At 50.1% G+C, this 23,378-nt stretch overlaps 1 long non-coding RNA gene across 1 annotated transcript; it reads right to left on the bottom strand.

Moving 5' to 3' along the window:
- Positions 1–121: 121 nt before the first annotated feature.
- LOC129462500 (uncharacterized) lies at positions 122–9,844 on the bottom strand. Its single transcript, XR_008650865.2, has 3 exons — positions 9,747–9,844; positions 8,611–8,958; positions 122–349 (listed from the first exon to the last, which is right to left on the bottom strand). It is a non-coding gene; the product is annotated as an uncharacterized lncRNA (long non-coding RNA).
- Between the last annotated feature and the right edge of the window lie 13,534 nt (positions 9,845–23,378).

The following is a 23,378-nucleotide window of genomic DNA, read 5'->3' as shown; positions in this document are numbered from 1 at the left end:
ACAGCACACATGGCACCCACACAGCCCACATGGTGCTTGCACAGCCCACATGGTGCCCACACAGCACACATGGCACCCACACAGCCCACATGGTGCTTGCACAGCCCACGCGGTGCCCGCACAGCCCCCACGGTGCCTGCAGAGCCCACACAGCTCACACGGTGCGGTGGTGCCAGGTGTCCTCTTGCTGCTGTGCAGTGCCCTGAGGTCCCTTGGGAAGCTGCTGCCACTCTGTTTTGTCATCACTGACAAACTGTCACACGCTGCTGGTGGCTGTGGCCGGTTGCTAATGATCGCAGGGAAGAAACACCTGACCTCCTCTGATTTCTTCAAACTCTGCACGGTTAACCTGTTTCCAATAGAGAACTGAGAATTACCGTTCATTCCTAATGCTTAATCAGTGTTTAATACGAGGAAGATCTTACTGTTAACCTCCCACGAGGACGCTCTCATCTCAGTCGCCTTTTAAGAGGGCTTCTTGAAAGTCAAAACAATTCCCACTGGTTATTTTTAATGCTCTTATTGTATGAATTGCACAAAAATATTCAGCAGATGAATATAGTTTTTTTTTTTTTCTTTAAGCTCCAGAATATCGGCTCGAGAAAGGCCTGCCTGCCCCTCCTGCCTCCACCTGCCCCTGTCCATTCTCACCAGCTCTGGCTGCCCTCGGTCCATCCCTGCCCACCTTCCCTACACTGCCCGCCTGTCCCCGCTGGCCCTGGCTGCCAGGATGGGTGTTCTTAGGCTCTGCCTGCCCCAGGCCCTTGCCAGCCCTGACAGTGCTGGGGAGGGTGACAGGTACCAGCATGCCTGTAGCCAGGCATCTTCACAGCTGATGGCCCTGGTCTCACAGACCATGCCCCTGCCTCAGGTTCCCCGAGGACTTCCCCTGGGCCTGGGCCTGGGCCTGGGCCCCTGCCTTGCTGCTGGCACCCTGATAAAATTCTGTGTCATAAACACAAAGTGTTTATGAAGGCAGCATAAAAGGGCACTTGTTGTAAACATAAACTTGAGACATTTTTTTGTTTCTTGTGGAGGTTCACTACTCAGTGGGCAATGAGATTTATCTCATGCGTTTGTCCTCATTTTCCTGCAAAGATAATTGCGTGTGATGTCCTCTGGCATGCTGTGTTTCCCTTTCTGTGTTCCTTGACTTTGAAAATGCGAAGGTTTTATAAATAAGTACAATAAAGCTGATTCTGTATAGAATGAAACAAAAGCCTCTCTTTCTAATTCCATCTGTTAATCTTGTGCACATCTTCATTAGGGGTTTTAGGATATTGAAAAGATGCATCAAAGTTAACAATTAAAGTCTCCTCATCAAATATGGGTTGCTGGGCCTTTGTTGACAGCCGAGGGTCTGGATGCTTCCAGCAGACAAGTCCAGACGCTGACCCTGCCTCCTCCCGACTCTCAGGTGTGATGTGTGTCTGCTTTTCAGGGTGCACTGATTTAGTCATGGGGGCCATTTCATGGCCTGGGTGTTCTGGGCCCCAAGCTAGCAGTTTGTGTACACTTTAGTGTCACAGCAAAACGGAGGATGACTAGGACTCCCGGTTTGCAGACAGGAAATGAAGATTCAGAGAGGTAAGGACAGGTACGATGGCATGTAGCAGGGATTAGACCCCAGGTCTGCTGATCTAAGCCCCAAGTGCTGATGGCGTTCCCTTAGAGCACAGGTCTCCCTGAGGGTGACTGGACGGGGAGCGGGTGAGACAGAGCATCGTGCTGGTCCCAAGGACAATGCAGGTGTTTGTAGCATGAGTTTGGTTTGCAGTGGACTCCAGGTGCTTCTCACCTGAGGTCTCCCTGGGTTCTCACGGCAGCCCTGTGTGCATTCTCCCTCTTTCCTGGTGGGGACTCACGCTCTGCCGGTCAGTGGTCCCTGGCCACCCTGCTGGTCCGTGGAGGAGCTGGGCCTTGCACTGGCCTTCTTCCACCAGGGCCTCTGGAGCCCCTCAGCCGGGCCCAGCCAGGGATGGACTGAAGAGAGGGTAGAAAGGGTGGGGAGGAGACCCGAATGGGGAGGATGGAAGGGGACAGAGGACAGAGAGAGAATTGAAAATCTCCGTCCCTGCCTCACCAAGCTTCTGAATGTGGGCATGTGGCTTTAAGAGCTGAGAGTGAGGAGTTAGAAAAAGTGTAAAGAGAAAGACACTTAAGTAACAGTTTATTCGTCTAATTGAGGAAAGAATTATGGAAATTTATTTTCCAAAGGAATGGGGGTATTTAATTAGACACTGAAAAACAGGTTCACTTGAGTCTGATTCAGAACTTCGAGGGGCTCTATTTTTCTCTTGCCGCTGCCATGGTGAGTGGCGTTAGCTCATTTTGTCTGCTCCATTATTCTCATTCTGATAATTAACTCAGCAAGCCAGATGCGGCGTCTATATACGTGTCAGGAATCTTCTGTGCAGAGCAGCATTTGTGTTCACCTGAGAAGGCACCTGGGCTGGGATGTGCTTGGAGAGGCGGTTACGAAAGGAGCGGGTGGAAGGATCACCTGCTGAGGCCACGGCGGGGTCCTCCCTAAGCCTTCCTGCAGGGAGGGGCCAGGGTTCTCCATTCTGCCCAGGGGGGTCCTCGTCCGAGGTTGGTGTCTGCATTACATCAGGGTAGACGGGCTATTGTGGTGATGTTTAAGACAAGAGGAACTGTCAGGTGTAACCTGCCTGGCCTTAGCATTCTGGTGCCACAGTCATAAGAGATGGGGAATGTCGCTTAGCTCTGCCCTCTGTGAGGCCTGGGGTCTGCTACGGGGGAGGGGGGCTTCAGGTTCATGTCACTAAATGGCAGTGACGTTTCATTAGGTCCCAACACCTGCTGCCCCCATCTCTTCCTCAGCAACAAGGCGCCAACTGAACGACAGCATTGAACCCTATGCTGGCTATGGAAACGCTTTTGCGGACGATGGCCTCCTGTAGGTTTAATTCTCATTTACTCCTCAGGACAACCTTGGGAGGTGCTCTTCGTCATGTTTGGGAGACAACTGAGAAGTAAAGAATCTGGGAGTCTTGATTAAAGTCATACAACCAAGGTGCATACTCAAGAACAGCACGATATTCCAATGCTGAGCTTCATACAGAATGTCTATCAACGTGTTTGTGGAATTAATCTTAGAACATTCTATTACAGAACGTGGGTTTATCATGCGTTTGCTGTGGGGCACTGTGCTGAGTTCCATGAACACAGATGAGTGAGGCCGAGTCACTGGGGCCCTCAAGGCCCACGTGGGAGCCGGGCGTGTGGGCGCCACTTGAAGGAGGAGGCCGCTGTGCTGGATGCTCCAGGCCTCTTGCGCATGGGTTAAAAGCTGTCTGCTCAAGCTCAGGTTGAAGAGGCCCGTGGCAGGCAGGGAGTCCTGGGGTCACACGGAGCAGAGGTCTGGCATATGGGCTCCTGGTTGGCTTCCCCGGGATGCCAGTCCTGGCCCTGCCTGCCTCGTGCTGTGTGGCCTGGGTAAACCACTTGGCCTTTCTGTGCTTCTGCCTCTCTGTCTGCTGAAGGGGACGGTGGTTCCTGCTGCGGGGTGCACTGTGGGATGGGCAGCAGGCACAGGCACATGGTGCCCTCAGCTCAGGTCTGCAGATGGCAGACACTCACTGTGCTATTAGAACTGTTATTCGTCGACATGTGGCCTTGGAGAATATGTTTTCCTTTTTCTTTATAAATTGCAAAAGTAATGCATGCTCATTGAAGTTCAGACAATACAGAGGTAATTATGTGTAAAATGAACTGAAAGCTGCACACTCTGTCCTTCCTCTCTGGTCTTCTGCAGGGAGAAAGCCACTCCAGCCCTGGGCAGGCTTCATCTGGAATCCAGACTCGGGATCTTTTTTCTATGTATTTACAAATACAAACATATACGTATACAATGCTTGCTTTCATGTTTAGAGTCACTGAAGCCACTCAGCGCTCATTATACTACCTGTCCCCCCCACACACTCACACACACATGCACTCTCACACACTCGCACACGTGCACTCACTCTCACACGCACACTCACATTCTCACACACACTCACTCATACACACGCATACACATACACACTGACACACTCATACACACATACATACACATACACACACTCACACACTCATGCACACTTTCACATTCACACGCACACTCACACAACACTAACACTCTTACACACACAACACTAACACACTTGCACACACGCACTCACACTGTCACACAATCTCACACACCACACACACTCACACACATACACTCACCCACACAATCTCACACACACAATCTCACACACACACAGTCACACACACACACACACACACACACACGGCAGCAGCATGTAGTGGACATGTTTGTGTCACTAGAGAGACACTGTCAGCATTTGTGGATGTGTTCTTGCCGTGGCATGATCTACCTCGCTGTGTTTAATCATTTCCTTGATGAGTGTTTAGGTGCCTGTCCCCCACCCCTCTCCTGCCTCTACTTTTCAATGAGAAGGAATGTCCTAACAGATGTTCTTGTACGTTCATCTTTAGATGGGAGGAAGATTTCTGTTCAATGAAAGCAAAAACCAACATGTTCAGCGTCTGCCCAGTGGCCTGAGACCTGGCTGGGAAGTCAGCATGTCCCATCTCTGGGATAGCCCCGATTAGGGCAGGTGGGCTGTCTCTTGGGGATGTTGTGTGTGGGGGGTGTTTCTGGGCTGGGGGTGCACAGCTCTTTGCACATGAAAATATTCTGGCAATGAAATTGAGAGTCTGCATAGACTTTTCAGTAGAGAAGGAAATACTTGTATTGAGAATTAAGAAAATTACAGTAAGAGAATTAAACATTAATTGACAAATGGAAATGCATCCAGAGAAAGATCTCCAAGTGGATGAAAGGTTTTAGAACCATGCTTTAGGCAGAATGGGGATGTTTCGTCCGGGAAAGGCATGGGAAACATCATCAGTTATCACCTGTTGGAAGGACTGCACATGGAGGAGGAGCAGAAATTTTTCTGGGTGGCTTCGGAGGGTAGAGGTAAGACTAAAGACTACAACTTAGAAGAGGCTGATTTTGACTCTAAATGCAGGTGAAGCTTTTAATGTGAAGATCTGTCTATTGAAGACTGGGCTGGACTTCCAAGCCCCAATGAGGGAGTGGAGCCAGGAGTCATCCTCTCCCCTCTGCTCCTAACACAGGTTATAAGTAAACTGTTTTAAAAAAGAAGAAATAACCCCATATTCAAAAGCAAGGGCAAACTGCAGGTCCAGGAGGGAGAAGGCCCATGCGGGTGAGCAGAGGCTGAAGCACTGGGTTCAAGGGACAGGGGACCAGAGGGAGTGACCAGCAAGACTTTCCAAGCCTCCAATGCTTATTGGAGGAGCTGCTGTTAACCATGCAACCTGTGGGGCCAGGCCGAGGCAACTGCAGAGTCAGGTGAGAGGAGCAATGCCCACGTGAGACATTGCAAACAAAAATTGCAAATCACAAGAAACTTACAGCCCCGAGAATCAATTGGTAGACAGTACACATGGGAAGAGGCACACCCAAGGAAATGGAAATAATAGCACAATCTGAAAACAACTTTAAGGAGGGAGAGTTCAGAATCTCAAGGAAGACTGAGGAGGAAACTGAATCCCTGAAATGGGAATGGGGGGTTATTCATCCAGGACAGGCCTGATTCCTGGGAAGAGGACTCTAAGATGAAGATCTGCACAGGACATTTATTGAGAAGGCTCGGGAACGATGCCTGTGAGAGACATGGGAGCAGTCAGGGCAGAGTGAGGGGTTGAACTGTGGCATGGCTGCAACAGAGACATGGATGAGTCTATGAGGAGCTCAGAGATGTCTCCCATGAAGCAGGGGCCAGGCATCCTCCTGGGAAGCACAACATCCTTCAGCCAGGCTTGAGCTTTGGCGCAAGATTCAGGCAGTGATTTTGATGCAGGGATACCGATTCCTCATTTTGTGTCCAGGGTCCAGCTCTCTCATTTCCTCGTTGGTTAGTACAATGCTATTTCCTGATCCTGATGTGGTTATTGGATTCGCGTTTTCTGTAAATGTTGTTTCTCTTGTATTATAACCTAATCAAATGGCTCTCAGCAATACAACCCTGTGAAACAGCTCTTCTAACTATAAGGACATTTTTCCAACTAAAAAGCCATGCACGGTAATGTTCATGTATATTTCATCATTGCTTTTGTTTGAAATTATTCACGTCTTTAGAAAATACAAACTTGTTGCTCTGAAAAAAATCCCCAAAGCAATACAGCCTGAAACCGATGGGAATCCCAGAAGACCCTGTGTGTGTTTCACAGAGAAGATTGTTTAGCTCAGGAAACCTGTCTGGGTGTTCTCAGATGTCCCGTAGGCCACATGGTCTGTGGCCTGTGGGGATGGCTAGTGCAGAGCCATCAGGGGTCCAAACCCAGAGTACTGAGGCCAGTCACCTGGACCCAGCCCCTCTTCACTGGCAGCTTGTAGAGGATTCCACAAAACCAGGCTCAGTGATTTCAGGTTATTTTAAAATGCATGTTGTTCTGCAATTCCATAGCTGTTATAAAAGCACCACCCCAAGACTTTGAGAATCCTTTCTTGGAACAAGCAATTCTGAATGTTCAGCCTGTGGGTTGCAGAAAGAGGCTCTGAAATGTTACCCCCAGAGACTGTGAGCTTTTGAATCTCTTGCTTTTAAGAGGCCTCCTTCCTTTCCCCTGACTTGCTCTAGGGTTGGTGAGGAGTCGCTCTTATTTCCCCTAGTGGGTCAGTGGAAGCAATTTTTCACATTCTTTTTTCTTATGTGTATTTCTCTCCCCAGATGTGCTTGTCATGGCAGGAATATAATAACGGGTATTGTTTCGCCCCTAGCCACGCTGTATGTTTGTCAATTGTATTCGTTTCCTGGGGCTGCCATAACAAATTATCACAAATTGGGTGGTTTAAAATCATGGCAATTTATTCTCTCAGAGCTCTGCAAGCCAGAAGTCTGAAGTCAAGGTGTCTGCAGGGCTGTCCTCTTTCTGGAGGCCCAGGGGAGGGTCCTTCCCCACTTCCTGCAGCCACAGCTCCTAGTGCTTCTTGGCTCTGGCAGGATAAGTGCAACCTCCGCTTCCGTCTTTACATGGCCCTCTCCACTGTGTCTTCTCTTCTGGCTCTTAAAAGGACACTTGTCATTGGATTGAGGGCCCACCCAAGTAATCTGAGATGACTCCATCTTGAGATCCTTAATGTCATCTACAAAGACCCTATTTCCAAATAATGTCATATTCATGGGTTCTGGGGTTAGGATGTGGACATATCTCTTCAGGGCCACCATTCAATTCATTACATCAACCAAGATGCATATGGAATTGTAGACTGTAAGTGAACATCGAATGTTTGGGAACTGTAGGTATCTTAATGGTTGAAGGAAGAAAACAAGGTGAAGTTTATTAGGCAGGGAAGATAATTTGGGGTGAGAATGCGAACTCTGTGAAAGGAAAATAAGAATCTCAGGACCCCAAACTCACTATGCCAAAGGAAACAGTCAAGCTTAGGAACCAAATCATGCAAAACTGCCTCCCAGTTTGTTCCTAAATAGCTGCAAAGATGGAGGCCGCCTACCTCCCCGTGGGGGCTCCTCACAAGCAAGTTCTTTTCAGGCCCCAAGATCTCTATCCTAAAACAGACTTCTGTTGAGTTTCACCCTGACAGTGTAAATTAACAGCTTATCCGCTCAGTAGGGCCAAAGATGGAACTAGAAGTCATTCCTCTACTCCCCTGAGTCATTCCTCTACGCACCTTTGACTGCGTCTTCTATGTTTATTTTATCTTATGTAAAAATGCAGTTTCACTGAGCGCCAGACAAATGCACAGTTGACAGTTCCTCTACCCACTCCTTTCCCAGGTAAAATGTGGATTCGGTGAACACTGATCAAAGCCTCAAAAGAATGCAACCGCTTGCCTCTTTTATCTACTCCCCCCCCCACTTTTTTTTTCTTTCCTCCTTCCCCTGCTGCCCACTATTTCCCCTTTAAAGACTGAAGTCTCCAACCCTCTTTGGAAAAAGCACAGACGGTCCTGTGGTTTTGTGTTCCTTTTTCCTTGGCAAACTCAACCTCTATAAATTGATTGAGATGCACCTGGGTCATTTTTCTTTGATTTTCAACCCCATGACAAAACAGGAGGACTTTATTCCGTAGGCGAAAGAAAGCCATGGTGGTGGGATGAGACTGAGGTGGGATGAGAAACTCTGATGTCAGCCACAGCCGCCACTGCCATGCTCATGCACGCCCTTCCCACAGGTGCCTGTCCCTTTCATCAAATGGATTACCTCAACCTGGGGTGGGGGCTTCAGGTGCAGATGCTCCTGCAGGGCAACTGGCATTACTTCCAGAGCTTGCTCTTTGACACGGCTTGGTCTAAACCCCCTTAATGGGGTTAGCTTGACTTTGGGTGTAACAGAGTGAGGACCCCACCCCCAGTGGTACCTTGTGGACAATTCCCTCCCCTTCAGTTCCAGCCTCTGGCCCGGAGTGGCTGAGCTGTTGGTTCCTGGGAAGGCCGCTCCTCCTCCAAGGCTGCTCAACTGATGTGTGGGCAAGGGTGATGGCCCTGCACACAGCTACACGCAGCCACATGCAGCCCTGGTGGCCACTCAGCGCTGGGGTTACCTGCTTTGTGTAAACACACCAGTCTTGTGGGTGATGTGCTGTTGGGGCCAGTCGGTAGCCCTGGAGACCCCAGGGTGCAAGTAGCGGGAGGGTCTGCTCCTCCAACACTCTCCCAGGTCAGAACTAGCCGCCTGCTCTAGAAGCTTCTTCTCCTGGGGGGAGCCACTGAGGGAGTCTCTGTCCCTCTCCCACTTTTCTCTGTGCTGGAGCCACCTCGTCTCTCAGGAGGCATCGGGTGGGTGGAGGAGCACCGTGGTCTGGGCTGCATCAGAGCTCTCTGAGCACTGGGACCCCTCCTCTGCCTGGACCCTTCCCAGGGCCTCATGATGACGTTCCTGGGCCCTTACTCTACAAAAGACATTAAAAATTGTATTTTAGATTGTGTTGGTGCAAAGATGAGTATAGTGAAGAAGTTCGCCATCTTGTTTGTTGCCAGAAATGAAACATTTCCAGGGTCCCTAGCCGGCGTCTGCTATGCCTGATGGACAGACTTCTGGGGTGGGGGGCGGGAAGCTCCCATCAGGCCCCCCTCTCCGCCCACTAGGGACCCCGGCCTCCAGACAGCCTCCAATGCCCGGTGCTCTCCTGCTCTGATCTCCTTCTGCGGCAGGACGGGGCTCACATCAATGTCCTCCCATCTTCCCCCCGCCAGTCCCCAGTGCCCGGCACAGGGCTGGACACAGAAATAAACATCGCCCTTTGGAATAAACAAATGTGAGAGTGACTCCTGACCTCAACAGCCCAGCCCCCTACCCCAGGCCTTTCCCAGCTGTCATAAATCTAAGGGCTTTTATTGCTCTAGGGTTTTTACAGTGCTCATTACCATAGCAATTGGCAACTTAACTGGCAAAATTAAGGACATGTACTTAAGAACTTATAGTAAATATTCGCTAATGGATTCATATTAGCAGGTCCTGCTGGGATATCTGGTACAGTCAGAGCTTGTCTGCCTAAAAACTTGTCCCAAAGTTGGGGGAAGCCGTTTCCTGGCCTGAACTTTCTCTGGGGCTGTGAGAGGCGAGGGCTCAGGAAAATACGGTCAGGTTTAGTGGAATTTGGATCCTTGAAAGGAAGAAAAGGGTGACAGAAAGGGCAGAGGGAACTGAAATTGGATCCTAAGCCACCCCGTCTATGACCTGGGCCTTGTCACTACAAGGCTCTTGTATTGGTTGGAACTCCGAGAGCGCGCCCACAGACAACACCAGGCGATATGGAGCAACACGCTGTCTTAACGGGCGCCCAGGTGCAAGCGGGTCGAGGCCTAAAATGGCGTCAGCACCAAATGAGGGCGGGGCAGGGGTTTTATAGTCTCCCGTAAACAGGAAGTGTCTCAGTCTGAGGTAACTGCTACGCGGTACCCGGATGGCCGCTCTCTCGGTGTTCAGGGGGTACGTGTCTTCCGGCCGACTCTCTTCCTGCTTCTGTTATTTTGCTGACGCTCACGGCTGGTGCAAGTGCTCTCGCGCCTTGGGACTGGGCCCGAGGAGGGAGGAGTTATTCATTCCCTTCAGCTTTCAGGCCCCGGGGAGAACCTTTCAGTCACAGGCAGCCTAGGTTCAAGAAAAAACCTGAGACCCAGGCCCCCCCTGACAGGGAAGTGAAGTGGGGACTGCTAAAGGACTGCGAGGTCTCACTGCCCAGGGCTGTCTAACCACTTGCTTTAGACGGTGGGTGGACGGAGTCGGTTACTCAGCCTCTAGGACCAGGGCTTCTGACGTGTGAGCCCATTCCATTCCCACAAGAACCCTCGCTCCCGCCAAGGCCTCCTGAGCTTGCGCGACGCCGCTGGGCCTTGGAGAGCCCTGGGGAGGGAGGCGCCTCTCCAGCACCCAGGTCCTCAGCCCGCAGGGCCCGGCATGGTGGGTGAGATTACAGGGGGGTCTCGGGGGCCTTTCCTAAGTCTGTAGACCCATGTCCTTTTGAGAATTCTGAATTGACTCCAAATGGAAGGCTTACCACGCGATTGGAAAAATCAAAACAAAGGACCCTATTCGTCCCTGGCCGCCTCTGGCTCACGCTCTGTGCATTTGCTGGAATCCTTGTCTACTGCAGAGGTCACCAAGAGGTTCTGTGCGGGGTCTGGGGATGGGTAGCGAAGCGCAGTTTCCGGTCCTCCCAGCAGCAGCTGTTTTCCCGAGGGACTTTCTGGGAAACTGTGTGTTCCAGGTGGTGGATTCCTCTTTGTGTTTTACTGCTCGTGGTGAGGAAATAGGTGGAGGTTAGAGCAGAGATCCCAAAACAGGACTGAATCCAAAGCAGACCAGGGCAGGAGGTCTCACTGGTGTCCCAAACCATCACCTCCAACGGAGGTGAAGAAGGGTCTGGAAGGCCTGGTGCAGTAATCGCCACTCAGGAGGAGGTGGAGGAGAGGGAAGGTCTGGGCATGGGAGGGCGTATTTTCTAGGGGGAGTTGTACTTGGTGAATCGTAAGATACAGGCCTGCTGCTGCCGCCTCTGCTGCCTTCAGAGCGTGCTCCGGGGCTGAAGGTGGTGTGCTGTGTACCTTGGGAGCCATGCTTTATGAGTCCAAGAGGGAGTGATTAGGACGTATGTCAGCATGTCTCGCTTCTAAACTCATCACATCATAGATGGGTTCCCAACCTGTGTGAGTGTCAGAATCACCTGAAGAGTTTTAAAAACGCACGTTTCCAGGCCTGTGGTCAGCCTTGGAGAGCCCTAGGAGGGTGAGAGGGGTGGATCTAGCTGTGTCCACTTAACAGTCCTATCGCCACTGGCCCTCGGGATATAGTGTATCCATGGAACAGTCCTATTGTCACTGGCCCTCAGTATGTAGTGTGTTTATTTAACAGTCCTATTGTCACTGGCCCTCGGTATATAGTGCACATATTTCAAAAATATCGGTTAATGTTCTAGCCAGGTGAATTTGAAAAGAAGGAAAAAGAAGAAAACCAGAGAGAAAGCTGACATGCAGCAGTGTCCCCAAAGGTGGGGACTCCAACTCAGGGGCCACTTGGTTTAGTAGGGGCTTGTTGAAAATGCAGGTTCCTGGGCCCAATCCCCAGCTACTGTATCTGCACCTCCTAGGCTGGGGCCCTAGATGTGCATGCTAAATGCATGCCCAGGGGATTTGGGTTCGGGGCCTGATGACAGTGGTGCCGGAAGCGATTGGAGACTGCTGCCTCTTGGGTCCTTCTGGGCTTCTGGTTCTGTACCCTGTGGGCCCAGGAGATACACACTGCCCTGAGAGGGCTGTACCGGCTGTTGGAGATGCGGCATTCATTAATAATGCATTCCAGGGGTCAGCTGCAAGATCATCAATTAAAACAGAATCCTGCTAACTTCTGACACAAAATCAATGCCATCAACACCATCAGAAGCAGCCTGGGAGGGGAGGCCTTTGATGTGCCCCTGTGGGCTGGGGTCACAGGACTGGTCTTGCTCACTGGCAGCTCTATGAAAACCAGCTCCAGCTTCCTTGGAGGCCAAGAGGGCCCAGGAGGTGAATGGCTGGCCCGGCCATCCTGGGTGTCCTAACCTGGCCTGGCAAGGTGTGGCCTTGGCTGGTGGGGGAGGCCTGCAGGTGCAGAGGCACTTCACTGGTAGTTGCTTCCCCAATCAGTTGCAGCCTGTGTGCACTAAACGTTCCACGTTGACAGCAGAATCTGATGAGCTTTTGGACAGACAACCTTGGGAATCCCCATAGGCCCCGGAGGTGTTGCATCCTGTCCTGGTTACCTTCATTTTGTGCCCTTGCTTCATATGCGTTTATTTAGCAAATTTAATTGAGTCAAAGTTGACTTCCTTTTCGGCTTTGTCGCACACTGCTGCTGGAGTGGGACTTGGCGTGGCTTTTCTGGAGGGCGACATACATCAAGGGGCAGGCATGCGTCCTTTGAGCTACAGATTTCTCAGCTGGGAATGAAATATGAATGTCCTTTAGACTCGGCTGAGAGGGTGCACAGCTCTGCAGTGTTCCTGTCGGAAACTGGAAATAGCCTGAGTGTTCTCCATTATGAATTAGTGCACATGAAACACGGCTGAGCCTTACGGTGGCATATGATGCAGTCATTAGAATACAACATTCGAAAAAGGAAGAGCTAGTCATTTGGCAAAAGCTTGTAATAAAGTTCTAAATGGCATCAAAAGATTAGACACAGTCGATCTCATTTTGGTTAAAGATGAGAAATAAAAATAATATGCCTGAATTTGTAGGTGTATATACATATGTGTCTGTGTACGTGGATGAGTCTGGAAGTATATACCGTACACCAAAATGTCAGAGGGGCATTTCTGGGTGGTGTGGTTACTTATAACTTCCATTTTCTTGTGTGTTTTAAAATGTTCTGTGATGTAAATGTAGGTTTTAAAATGGTAAGACAAATAACGTGCAGTAGGTATCATTTTCTAGAATCCCTTTTGCTTTTCTTTTTTTTTTTTTTTTTTTTTTTCTTGAGACAGAGTTTTGCTCTTGTTTCCCAGGCTGGAGTGCAGTGGCGCAATCTCGGCTCACTGCAACCTCTGCCTCCTGCGTTCAAGCGATTCTCCTGCCTCAGCCTCCTGAGTAGGTGGATTACAGGCGCCTGGCTGTAATTAGCCACCACGCCTGGCTAATTTTTTGTATTTTTAGTAGAGACGGGGTTTTGCCATGTTGGGCAGGCTGGTCTGGAACTCCTGACCTCAGGTGATCCGCCCGCCTCCACCTCTCAATGTGCTGGGATTACAAGTGTGAGCCACCGTGCCGGCCTAGAATCCCCTTTCTTTTGGAGCGCGGTGATGCGCAGGTGCTGGGGAAGTGCATTCTGGAGCTCTTACGCAGAAGATGGTTTACGCTGACAGGAGGGAGGCGGCTGCGCCTGGTGGCTGCCCCGTGGTCGCCCCTTGCCGGCTGCAGCTATCGGCCCTTCATACTGGGTGTGCAGTGGGGAACGTCCTCACTGGACTGGCGTGGTTGCACCTGGCACCGAGCTTTCTTTGTAGGGCTGTTGCCCAGCGCCAGCTCTTCTCCTGGGGGTGCTTTTGTGGTTCTCTGGACCCCCAGCTGCTGGGCTTGCCTTCTGCTTGCCCTGTGCCCGCCTGACTCTGCTTCCTTTTCTGGGTTGGCCATTCCCCAGCATCTCGGTCGCTTCTCCCGTGTCTGTCTCCTTACCTGTGTTCTCTTTTTCTTTTTTTATTGTAAAGTTTACATAACGCAAACTTTACCATTTTAATCAGTTTGAAGTGTACAGTTGCGTGGCATGAAGCGTACTCACAGTGTTGTGCAACTGCCCCCACCGTCCATCTCCAGAATGCTTCCTTCTTCCCAAACTGGAACTCTGTTCCCATTCAACACGGACTCCCCGTGCACCTCCCCTCATCTTTGGCAGCCTCTACTTTCTATGAGGGCCTCAGATAAGTGCAGCCATAGGACATTTGTCTCCTGTGACAGGCTTATTTGACTTACCATAATGTCTTCAAAGTTCATCCACGTTTTAGCATGTATCAGAATTTCTTTTCTTTTTAATGCTGAATAATATTCCATCATATGGATACACCACGTTCTATTTATCCATTTATCCATTGATAGACACTTAGCTTGCTTCCACATTTGAGCTATTGTGAATAGTGCTACGATGAACATGGCTGTACAAATATCTCTTCAAGACTCTTTTTAATTCCTTTGAATATGTATCCAGAAGTGGAATGGCTAGATCATATGGTAATTGTTTTTAATTCTTTTTCTTTTCTTTCCTTTTTTTTTTTTTTTTTTTTTTGAGGCAATGTCTCACTCTGTCACCCAGACTGGAATGTAGTGTTGTGATCACAGCTCACTGCAGCCTTGACCTCCCAGGCTCAGGCGATCCTTACACCTCAGCCACCCGAGTAACTGGGACCACAGGTTTGCACCACCATGTCTGGCTAAATTTTTTTTTTTTTTTTTTTTTTTTTGTAGGGACAAGGTCTCACTATGTTGCTCAGGCCGCTCTCAAACTCCTGAGCTTAAGTAGTCCACCCAAAGTGCTGGGGTTACAGGCATGAGTCACTGTGCCTTGTGCTTTTTAATTTTTTGGGGAGCCGCTGTCCTGTCTTCTACAGCAGCGGCACCATTTTCCCCTTCCTGGCAGTGGCATATGTTGATTTTGGAGGAGGGGGTACTTTTGGTCGCTGCGCCGCGCTGGTCTGAAACAGTCTGCCTGCACGTGTCCTAAAGCGACTGCACGTTTCTGTCTTATGTTTGTTTCGTGGTGTTTGCAGCAGGCCTTTGTCCAGGCCGGGAGGGAGGACCCAGGGTAGACGGCAGCTACTTTCTTGGCTGGCTCTTCTGTGGCCTCCACGAGACCTGACAGGACCCACTCTGTGTGCTGGGGTGGTGCTGAGACAGTGACCAGGCCTGCTGCTCCTGCTTGCTGGCCACGAGGCCAGGGCCTGGCGGAGAGGAGCACTGCTTTGGACTGGGACTTCTCTGTCCCAGAAGCCTCTGTGGGAGGGACGCTTCCCAAGGGAGCTGTTGCTGCCAGATTTTGTCTGGAGTGGCTAAAGCCGTGGATGTCCATGATGGCGCTTGTCTTTGGCCACACCAGGACTTGACTGCAGTCCCCTCCCTGGCCTGGGAAGCTGTGGCCTGCCCTGGGAAGCTGTGGCCTGCCCTAGAGCACTGGAATTTTCCTTGTGATCTGGGCACCTGACTTCGATTGTCTGATGAATTGTATCTGGATTTTGCCCATTTTTGATTTTTTTTTTTTTTTTGTAGCCAAGGTAGACGCAGAGACAAAACCAGATCCTACTAGATCTGACCAACAGGAATGTGAAGGCCGGACGAGACTTCAGAAATGATTTGACCCAAGCCCTCAATTTTGTTGATGGGAAAGCTGAGGCCCATACGGGGTAGGTGGCTGGTCCAGGGTCGTGCAGCAGCTGTTAATAGGGTCAGGGCCGCTCACATTCTGCTCACTGGCCCACCCCACGGTGTGTTCAGTGGAGTCCTGTGTCGGGGGCCTGGAGGAGCAGTAGTGACAGCAGGTGCTTTCTGAGCTCTCACTCAGGCCAGGCACTGGGCCAAGCCTCACAACAGCCTGGGAGGCGGGCCGGGCACTACCTGTCTTTTGCAGGTGAGGACACTGAGGCCAGAGAGGTGCAGTTTCTTGCTTGAGGTCACACAGCTGGGAGGTGTTTGAGCCGATGGGCTCTAGGCTCCAAAGTGAGGCTGACTGCTTGATGTATAACCCTCGAGTCAGTCATGGGCCTCATGTTGGTATACGTTCTTAAAAAGTATGCTTGGGAAGTAAGTGTTAAATCAAACTAAATATGGCCTGAGACAGCCTCTGTACTTCCATACCTGCTGAGTCCTTGTGGACAAACTGTAACCTGGCTTAGTAGGTAGACTGAAAAGCTAACCCGGGAGTAGGCTTCTGTAACGGTTGCTGAGTCCCAGCCAATCCCAGCAGCCGTACCTCAACCACTCACAGCAGCTGACTGTTGAAACTGTATTCAAATAAGGTAAACGCCAAGCCGTAACCAACCCGGCCGTTTCTGTACCTCACTTCCGTTTTCTGTGTGTTGCTTTTCTTTTTTGTCTATAAATTTGCTCTGACCACAAGACATCCTTGGAGTCTCTCTGAATCTGCTGTGATTCTGGGGGCATCCTGATTTGCAAATTGTTTCTTTTCTTTTTTTTTTTTTGAGATGGAGTTTTGCTCTTGTTGGCCAGGCTGGAGTGCAATGGTGTGATCTCGGCTCACTGCAACCTCCGCTTCCCAGGTTCAAGTGATTCTCCTGCCTCAGCCTCCCGAGTAGCTGGGATTACAGGCACCTGCCACCATGCCCAGGTAATTTTTTGTATTTTTAGTAGAGATGGGGTTTCACCGTGTTGGCTAGGCTGATTGCAAACTCCTGACCTCAGGCGATCCATCCTCCTCGGCCTCTTTAAGTGCTGGAATTACAGGTGTGAGCCACTGTGCCTGGCTGCAAATTGTTTTTTTAAATTGCTCACTTAAACTCTGTTAAATTGAATTGGTCTATAGTTTTAAGAGATTGAAGGGTTGCAACAAAGTTTAGAGAGATATAGGGAATAAATACATGTCAGTGAAGAAAGCCCCAGACAGAGGACAGTTGTCCTCTGAAAGGCCTGTGGCTGATGCTGGCCCTGCCAGCCTGAGGCCTGAGAGGCCATTGGCCCTGGAGGGATTTCTGCAGGCAGGGAGCCGACACAGAGCTTCTGCTGTGTGCTTGTGGGTGAAGGGCCGAGGGCAGGTGCAAGGTCCAAGGGCTTTCTGCTGCAGTTGGGACCAATGGGCGTGAGGCACTCAGAGCGTTTGCGGGTCTTTGAGAAGTGTCTCTCAAACGGTGAATGGGCAGGCTGGGTGGAGGGCGTTGAGTTAGGACACGTTCTCCGTAGCAGGGCCTGATGGGGCTGGCCATCTATCACCTCTGCAGGGAACTTTCCACAGCAAGCGTGGATCTTCACGCGGGGAAACCGCACTCCCTGACAATGCGTGGCCAGGGAGACATTTGTTCAGGGCTGAGGAAGTGTCCTGCCATCAACTTCCTGCAAAATCACGGCTGTGTAACAAGCTCCCCATCACAAGGTATATCTTTTTAATAACGTGATGTTTCCAGTTAACTCTGGCTCGGTGGCCAGCCCTCGTCAGCCATGAGCACACACACACGTGGGGGTGCAGTGAATGGAAGGGCCCCCTCCCAAAGCCTGCTAGCCACAGGGGACATAGTGGTGTCCCCACCGCAGCTCGAGCCTGCCCCCGTGGGCAGGATGATGGTGATCACAAGGCACACATTTGGGTAAAACTCTGTCCTTTGGCCAGTAGTCACAGCAGAAGAAAAACATCTCTGCAATGGAGGAGTCTCTGTTAGGCTTTCTGTCAGGAGGCATCATAGATGTAACAGGTGAATGCAGGCATTGGGCCTGGTCAACCCTGTAGAGTCCAAGCTCTGTGATGACACAGAGGGGCCGATGGTTCGAGGACCAGCCAGAACATCCCACATCAACAGAGGTGTGGCCACAGACGCAAGACTCAGCTAACTGTCTTGCCAACCCCTGTACACCAGTTGACATTTGTTGTTCCATCTTGATTTTGGGGTGCTCAGGATGTGTGTGTCTAATTGTGTGTGTGTGTGTGTGTCTCTGTAGGTAACTGTGTAAATGCATATGTATGTGTGTGTGTTAAGTTGAACATTCAGCCATCTGCAACAATAGCAGTTGCTTATGATTCAATCTGTTTGTGTGAATGTGTGTATATTTTATATTACATTTTAGAAACAAGTCTTTTTCTGAATATAAAATATGAAAAATCTATTGTGAGAATATGGAGCTAGAGAAAGGTGTGAAGAAGCAAAGGTTCCTCTGGGACCCCAGCACATGTGACGACCCCTTGTAGCTTTTGATGTGTGTGTTTGACTCATACGTTCATATAAGGCAGTGGCGGACTCCTCCACTCACTGCAGCTTTACATCCCTGTCAGGCCAAAGTCTTCACGCCCCCATACACGATGGCTGCAGGAGTTGTTCCTGAGCCCCCTGCCCATCCTTCTCCGCTTCTCTCTGCCCTCCTTGGTGCCCCTGAAGCCCAGCCTCTGAGGGCAGCATCTCCTGGGCGCTGGTCCCTCACTGGCGGGTTTTAAGTTGGGCTCAGAGTTTAGGTTGAGGCCAGCTGGACATTGGGAGTTTGAGGAGAGAATGGGGAGTGTTCTTCCTGTTCCCTTGTGCTGTGGTGCCAGTCTCCCCTGGCAGCCTTTCCTTCTCGTGGCTGGATATCCCTGCACTGGTGGACGTGCTCTTCTTTTGACCTTTGGCCTTTATGCCTTGGGAGGTAATGGCCAGCCTCTGGGTGTGTCTCCATCTCAGCCTGTGGTGTGACAGGTGTCCCACCAGGTTACTTAAGGGTATCTGTCCACTGCCTGAACCCTGAAGGCTGGGCAGTGAGCCAAGATCATGGTGCCCGGCCCAGGAGCAGGTGTCCCTGAGAAACCAAACATCCTGGAGAGGATCTGAGAACCTACCAAGAAAAACAGTCTCATCATTCAAACACAGGAGGCAAAGAGCCAGGAAATTAGCTTAAAAGCAGCTTAGAGATGGGAGGCGGTGCGGATCTCTAGAACAGTCCTGCTGCCACCCGGGAGTGCCCCAAAAGTAAGTCCTAATAAACAATGCGTCTACTCACCAGGCTGGACTGGCCCCAGTCATTCTCTGGTCTCTCAACGTCTTTCTGGTATAGGGGGAGGATGTTACAGTCCCAAGTTTCTCTTGTAACAAAGTTGTACTTTGATGAGCGACTTTTCCTCTGGACCTGGTAGGGTGAGTTCTCTCCCCTGCAGGTCCTGACTGGCACAGCGCATCACAGATCTTAGCTCATTCAGCCGTCCCGGCCACTGTGTGACAGTGTCATGGAAATGTTCCCGTGGCTTGTGCTGTGTTAAGGTGTAGCTAATACCTGATAAGGGCTTGCTCTGCCAGGGGCAAGGGGTGTGCTGTCCACCCAGTGCTGTGGTTGTGACCACACCCAGGTAGTCTTCTCTGGCAGCAAGTCAAAGCGGCAGCACTGGGCCCAGATGCCTGGAAATGCTCGTATGATCCTCTGAAAGACCAGGAGTCTTAGGTGGTTGGCATCCAGAGTTCATACAAAATGATTATGTATCCAATAACTTCTTGGAATCCTCTCACCCCAGAGGGACACTCTCTGGCCATTCTCTAAAAGCCCAAAGCCACTCGTCTGCGAGTCAGGGCTTGCCGCTGCTGCAGGTACTGGTGTCCTCATTTCCTGGAGAGTTACGGCGAAGCACTCAAAGTCACACATTTTGTAAATAGTCAAAGTGTAATTTGCAACCAGGTAATTTACATTTTATGTCTTTTTAAAAATACACTAGCGTGCCAATTATATAATTGTCTCCAACTTGCTCTGATTCTCCCTGTCCCCTGGGTCCTGTATCCCACGTGACTGCAAAATCACCACAGTCTCATTATGCAACAGGGCAGCACCGAGAGGGAACTGTTTACCCCTCCCTGTCTTCCTGGGAAACTGCTGTGGCCACCCATTCACAAAGATTCCAGAGAACAGGGTAGTCCAATGCACTGTCAAACCTACTTTTTAATTTTATTTTGTTTTTTTTTTTTTTTTTGAGATGGAGTCTCACTCTCTGTTGCTAGGCTGGAGTGCAGTGGCACGATCTTGGTTCACTGCAACCTCCACCTCCCGAGTTCAAGTGGTTCTCCTGCCTCAGCCTCCCGAGCAGCTGGGACTACAGGTGCACGCCACTATGCCCAGCTAATTTTTGTATTTTTAGTAGAGATGAGGTTTCACTGTGTGGGCCAGGATGGTCTCGATCTTTTGACCTCGTGATCCACCCGCCTCGGCCTCCGAAAGTGCTGGGATTACAGGCGTGAACCACCGTGCCTGGCGCTTTTATCATTATTTTTTTTAATGCAGTTGATTTAATCATTTGGATTAAAACAAAAGCAAAACCAACCACTGTACCTGGTTGCTTTGTTGAATAACGGCAGCACCAGTGCCTCGTGTGAACCTGGGTTATTAGAAGAAAACATGCCTGAGGGAGGGGCAGGCAGGGCTGAGGAGGGGCTGAGTGGGGAATTGCTAGTTAGTTTTTGGTTATTGTTAGGGAAGGAAGCGGGAGTGGTTCTCAACAAGAGACTTGGAAGACATCCCAAGTATGCCAAACCTCTATGCTTTTTTTTTTTTTTTAAGTAAACTTAATTTTGGAATAATCTTGTATTTACAGAAAAGTTGCAAAGATGGTACAGAGAGTATCCGTGTGCCCCTCTCCTCGTTTCCCCTAATGTTACATCTTCTTCTCCCAGTATATTTCTGAAAACTAAGACAGTGATGCTGGCACATTACGATGAACTACGCTCCAGACTTCACTTGGTTTTCACTAGTTCTTTTTTTCTTCCAGGATCCAATTCAGGATATGATAATTGCGTTTGGTTGTCACGTCTCCTGAGTTTCCTTTGGTCTGTCACAATTTCTCAGACTTTCCTTGTCTTTAATGAGCTCAGTAGTTTTGAGGAGTGCTGGCCATGCATTTCCTAGACGCTCCTTCTATTTTTCATTGTTGTTTTTTTTTTTTTGGGAGGAAGACCACGGAGGTGAACTGTCCTCTTCATCACATCATGCCAGAGGGTCATACCCTCAACCTGACTCATCCCTGGGGATGGTGGCCTTGACACTTGTTCAGGGTCACATTTGCCAGGTTTTTCCACTGTCCAGCCACTTTCCCCCGCATGCACACTCTATCCTTTGGAAGCAAGTGACTGAGCTCGGCCATTGCTCAGAGTGGGGAGGGGAAGTAAGCTCCACTCCTTGGAGAGGAAAATAGCTGCATAAATTATTAAAAATTCTTCTGTAAAGAAGATCTCTCTTCTTCCCATTTATTTATTTATTCATCCCTGTATCAGGCATTTATTTATATCACTAGGAACTCATGCATATTTATTTGCTACTTTTGGTTGTGATTCAATCCTGTGTTATTTATTTTGTTGCTCACGTTGTTCCAGCTTTGGCCATTGGATGGTTAGGTTTTCAGATTGGGTCCTGCCTCCTTTGACGTTCCCATCCTTTTGTTCTTTAGAGCGCTTCCTTCCTTTCTGGCACCAAAAGAGGCTCCATGCCCATTTCACATCTTCTCCGTCCTGATTCCAGAATCAGTCATTTCTCCAAGCAGTCCCAGCTCCTTTTGTTGAAGAATGGCATTTAGAAAACAGTATGTTTGTAGGGTGTTGTTGCCTCTGGGTGCCCTCTGTCTAGAGTGAGAAAAACCTGAGTCCGTGCTTATGTTCCCGCCTCTAATCCAGGGGTGCATGGCCCATCCTGGCCCTCCTTCTGCTTATCTGTCATTGTCCTCTCTGCCAGTGAGGACCTGGCTGCCACCACCCACCATTCTTTTACTTGTTTATTCCATGTCATATACATGCAAAGCAGATTCCGACTTTTCAGCCCTTCTGTGAGTAACAACTTTTCCAAGGAGAGTATAGTGATTATTTATGGCTGTTTTTGTCTTTAGCCTTAGAGCTTCCAGTCAAAACACCATTTTCCAAAGTGCCTTAGGTCCACTGCCCTTCCCCTTCTGACAGCTTACGTTGTGTGCTTGCAAGAGTTTCCCTCATAGGGCTGGGTGCAGTGGCTCATGTCTGTAATCTCGGCACTTTGGGAGGCAGAGGTGGGCGGATCATGAGGTCAGAAGTTCGAGACCATTCTGGCCAACAGGATGAAACCCTGTCTCTATTAAAAATTAAAAAAATAATTAGGTGGGCATGGTGGTGCGCTCCTGTAATCCCAGCTACTCAGGAGGCTGAGGCTTGAACCCGGGAGGCAGAGGTTGTAGTGAGCCGAGATCATGCCATTGCACTCCAGCCCGGCTGACAGAGCGAGACTCTGTCTCAAAAAAAAAAAAAAAAAAAAAAAAAAAAAGTGTTTTCCTCACTTGGCCCAGCTTGCATTCCTTTCTGGCACCTTCTGTCTTCTTGGTTGGTTTTGTAAAATCTGTGTATGTGAACCTTCACTTTTGTGATGCACAGTCTTGTGGGTTTTGAGAACTGCCTAGGATCTTGCCTCCACTGCCCTAGTAGTGCACAGATAATTCCGTGTCCTTGGAATTCTGCCGTGCGTTCCCTTTGCAGTAGCCACACTGTCCTTTGCCAGTGCGGATGTGCTGCCCATCCCTTCCCAATGCCACGTGGGTGGGATCTACATGACGGGGCCTTGTTGGGCTGGCCCCCTCCACTTAGACCTGCCCCCGTTGTTGCATGAATTAACAGCATGATCCTTTTGAGCCCTGGGCAGTACTCCATGGCATGGATGCACCAGTGTTTATCCATTCCCAGACTGAAGGACATCTTGGTTGCTACCAGTTTCTGAAGGTTATGAATAAAGCTGCTATAAACATTGGACAGGTTTCTATGTGAAAATAAGTCTTAAGTTCTCTGGGATAAATGAGTCCAGTTTGGGCCTGTGACTTGCATGGGCTATGGGGGCTTTTATAGCTTTGGGGAACATTTTGAGGCAGAAAAGAAGAGTGTTGAGTTGGAGAGGAGACACCCCACCCAACCACTGCCCTGCTTGGCTTCCCTGGTCCTGAGTGAGCTTGCCCCTCCAGTGGAGCCTGGAAGGCCTCTCCCATGGGCCAGCCTTTGAAGGAGTCAGAATGGACACAGGAGGTGACCACAGCAATGTGATGTGATGGAGCCGATTCCCCAAAGGGAAGGACACAAGAGGAGCCAGGAGTGAGACCATCAGTGATGACAGCCAGCATTTGGCAGCATCACTGATGTTGGCACTCTCCATGTGCTACTTTAATCATCCAGCAACTCTCTGCATGGGTGGGGTCAGCCTCATTGTCCTGCTGAGGAAACTGAGGCAGGCACAGGTGTGTTACCCACAGAAGGGCTCACTACTGGCAAAGGTGGGGCTAATATCTGAGCTGGCAACAGGGCTCTGGTGTTCATACCCATATGCATACATCCCACTGTCTCTCCTGGCCTGGGTGTCAGGGTTGGGCATTGGGAAGTTTTCCAAAGGCAGTGGGAAGCCATGGGGACATTTTAATTGGAGGAGTGACCTATTGGCTTTGTTTTTCAGAAAGGCCACACTGGCTCTGGGTGGATTGGAGGTGCAGGCTGAATGGCTGGGGCAGGGGCTGTAGCTGTCCACGTTGGGATCAGAGCTGTGACAGCAGGGGAGGATGGAAGATGGGCTCAGTTATGGTGTGGGTAGTGTGTGGCAGGAGTGGGTGGCTAAGTACCTGTGGGGAAGGAGCTAGTGTCATCTAGAAGGACTCTAGGGTTCTGGCGAAGAGACATGTCCATTC

Source organism: Symphalangus syndactylus, chromosome 2 (assembly GCF_028878055.3).
Source record: "Symphalangus syndactylus isolate Jambi chromosome 2, NHGRI_mSymSyn1-v2.1_pri, whole genome shotgun sequence".
In the NCBI taxonomy this organism is placed as follows: domain Eukaryota; kingdom Metazoa; phylum Chordata; class Mammalia; order Primates; family Hylobatidae; genus Symphalangus; species Symphalangus syndactylus.
Note: the sequence above shows the minus strand (reverse complement) of the source record. Positions and strands in the feature narration are given on the sequence as shown.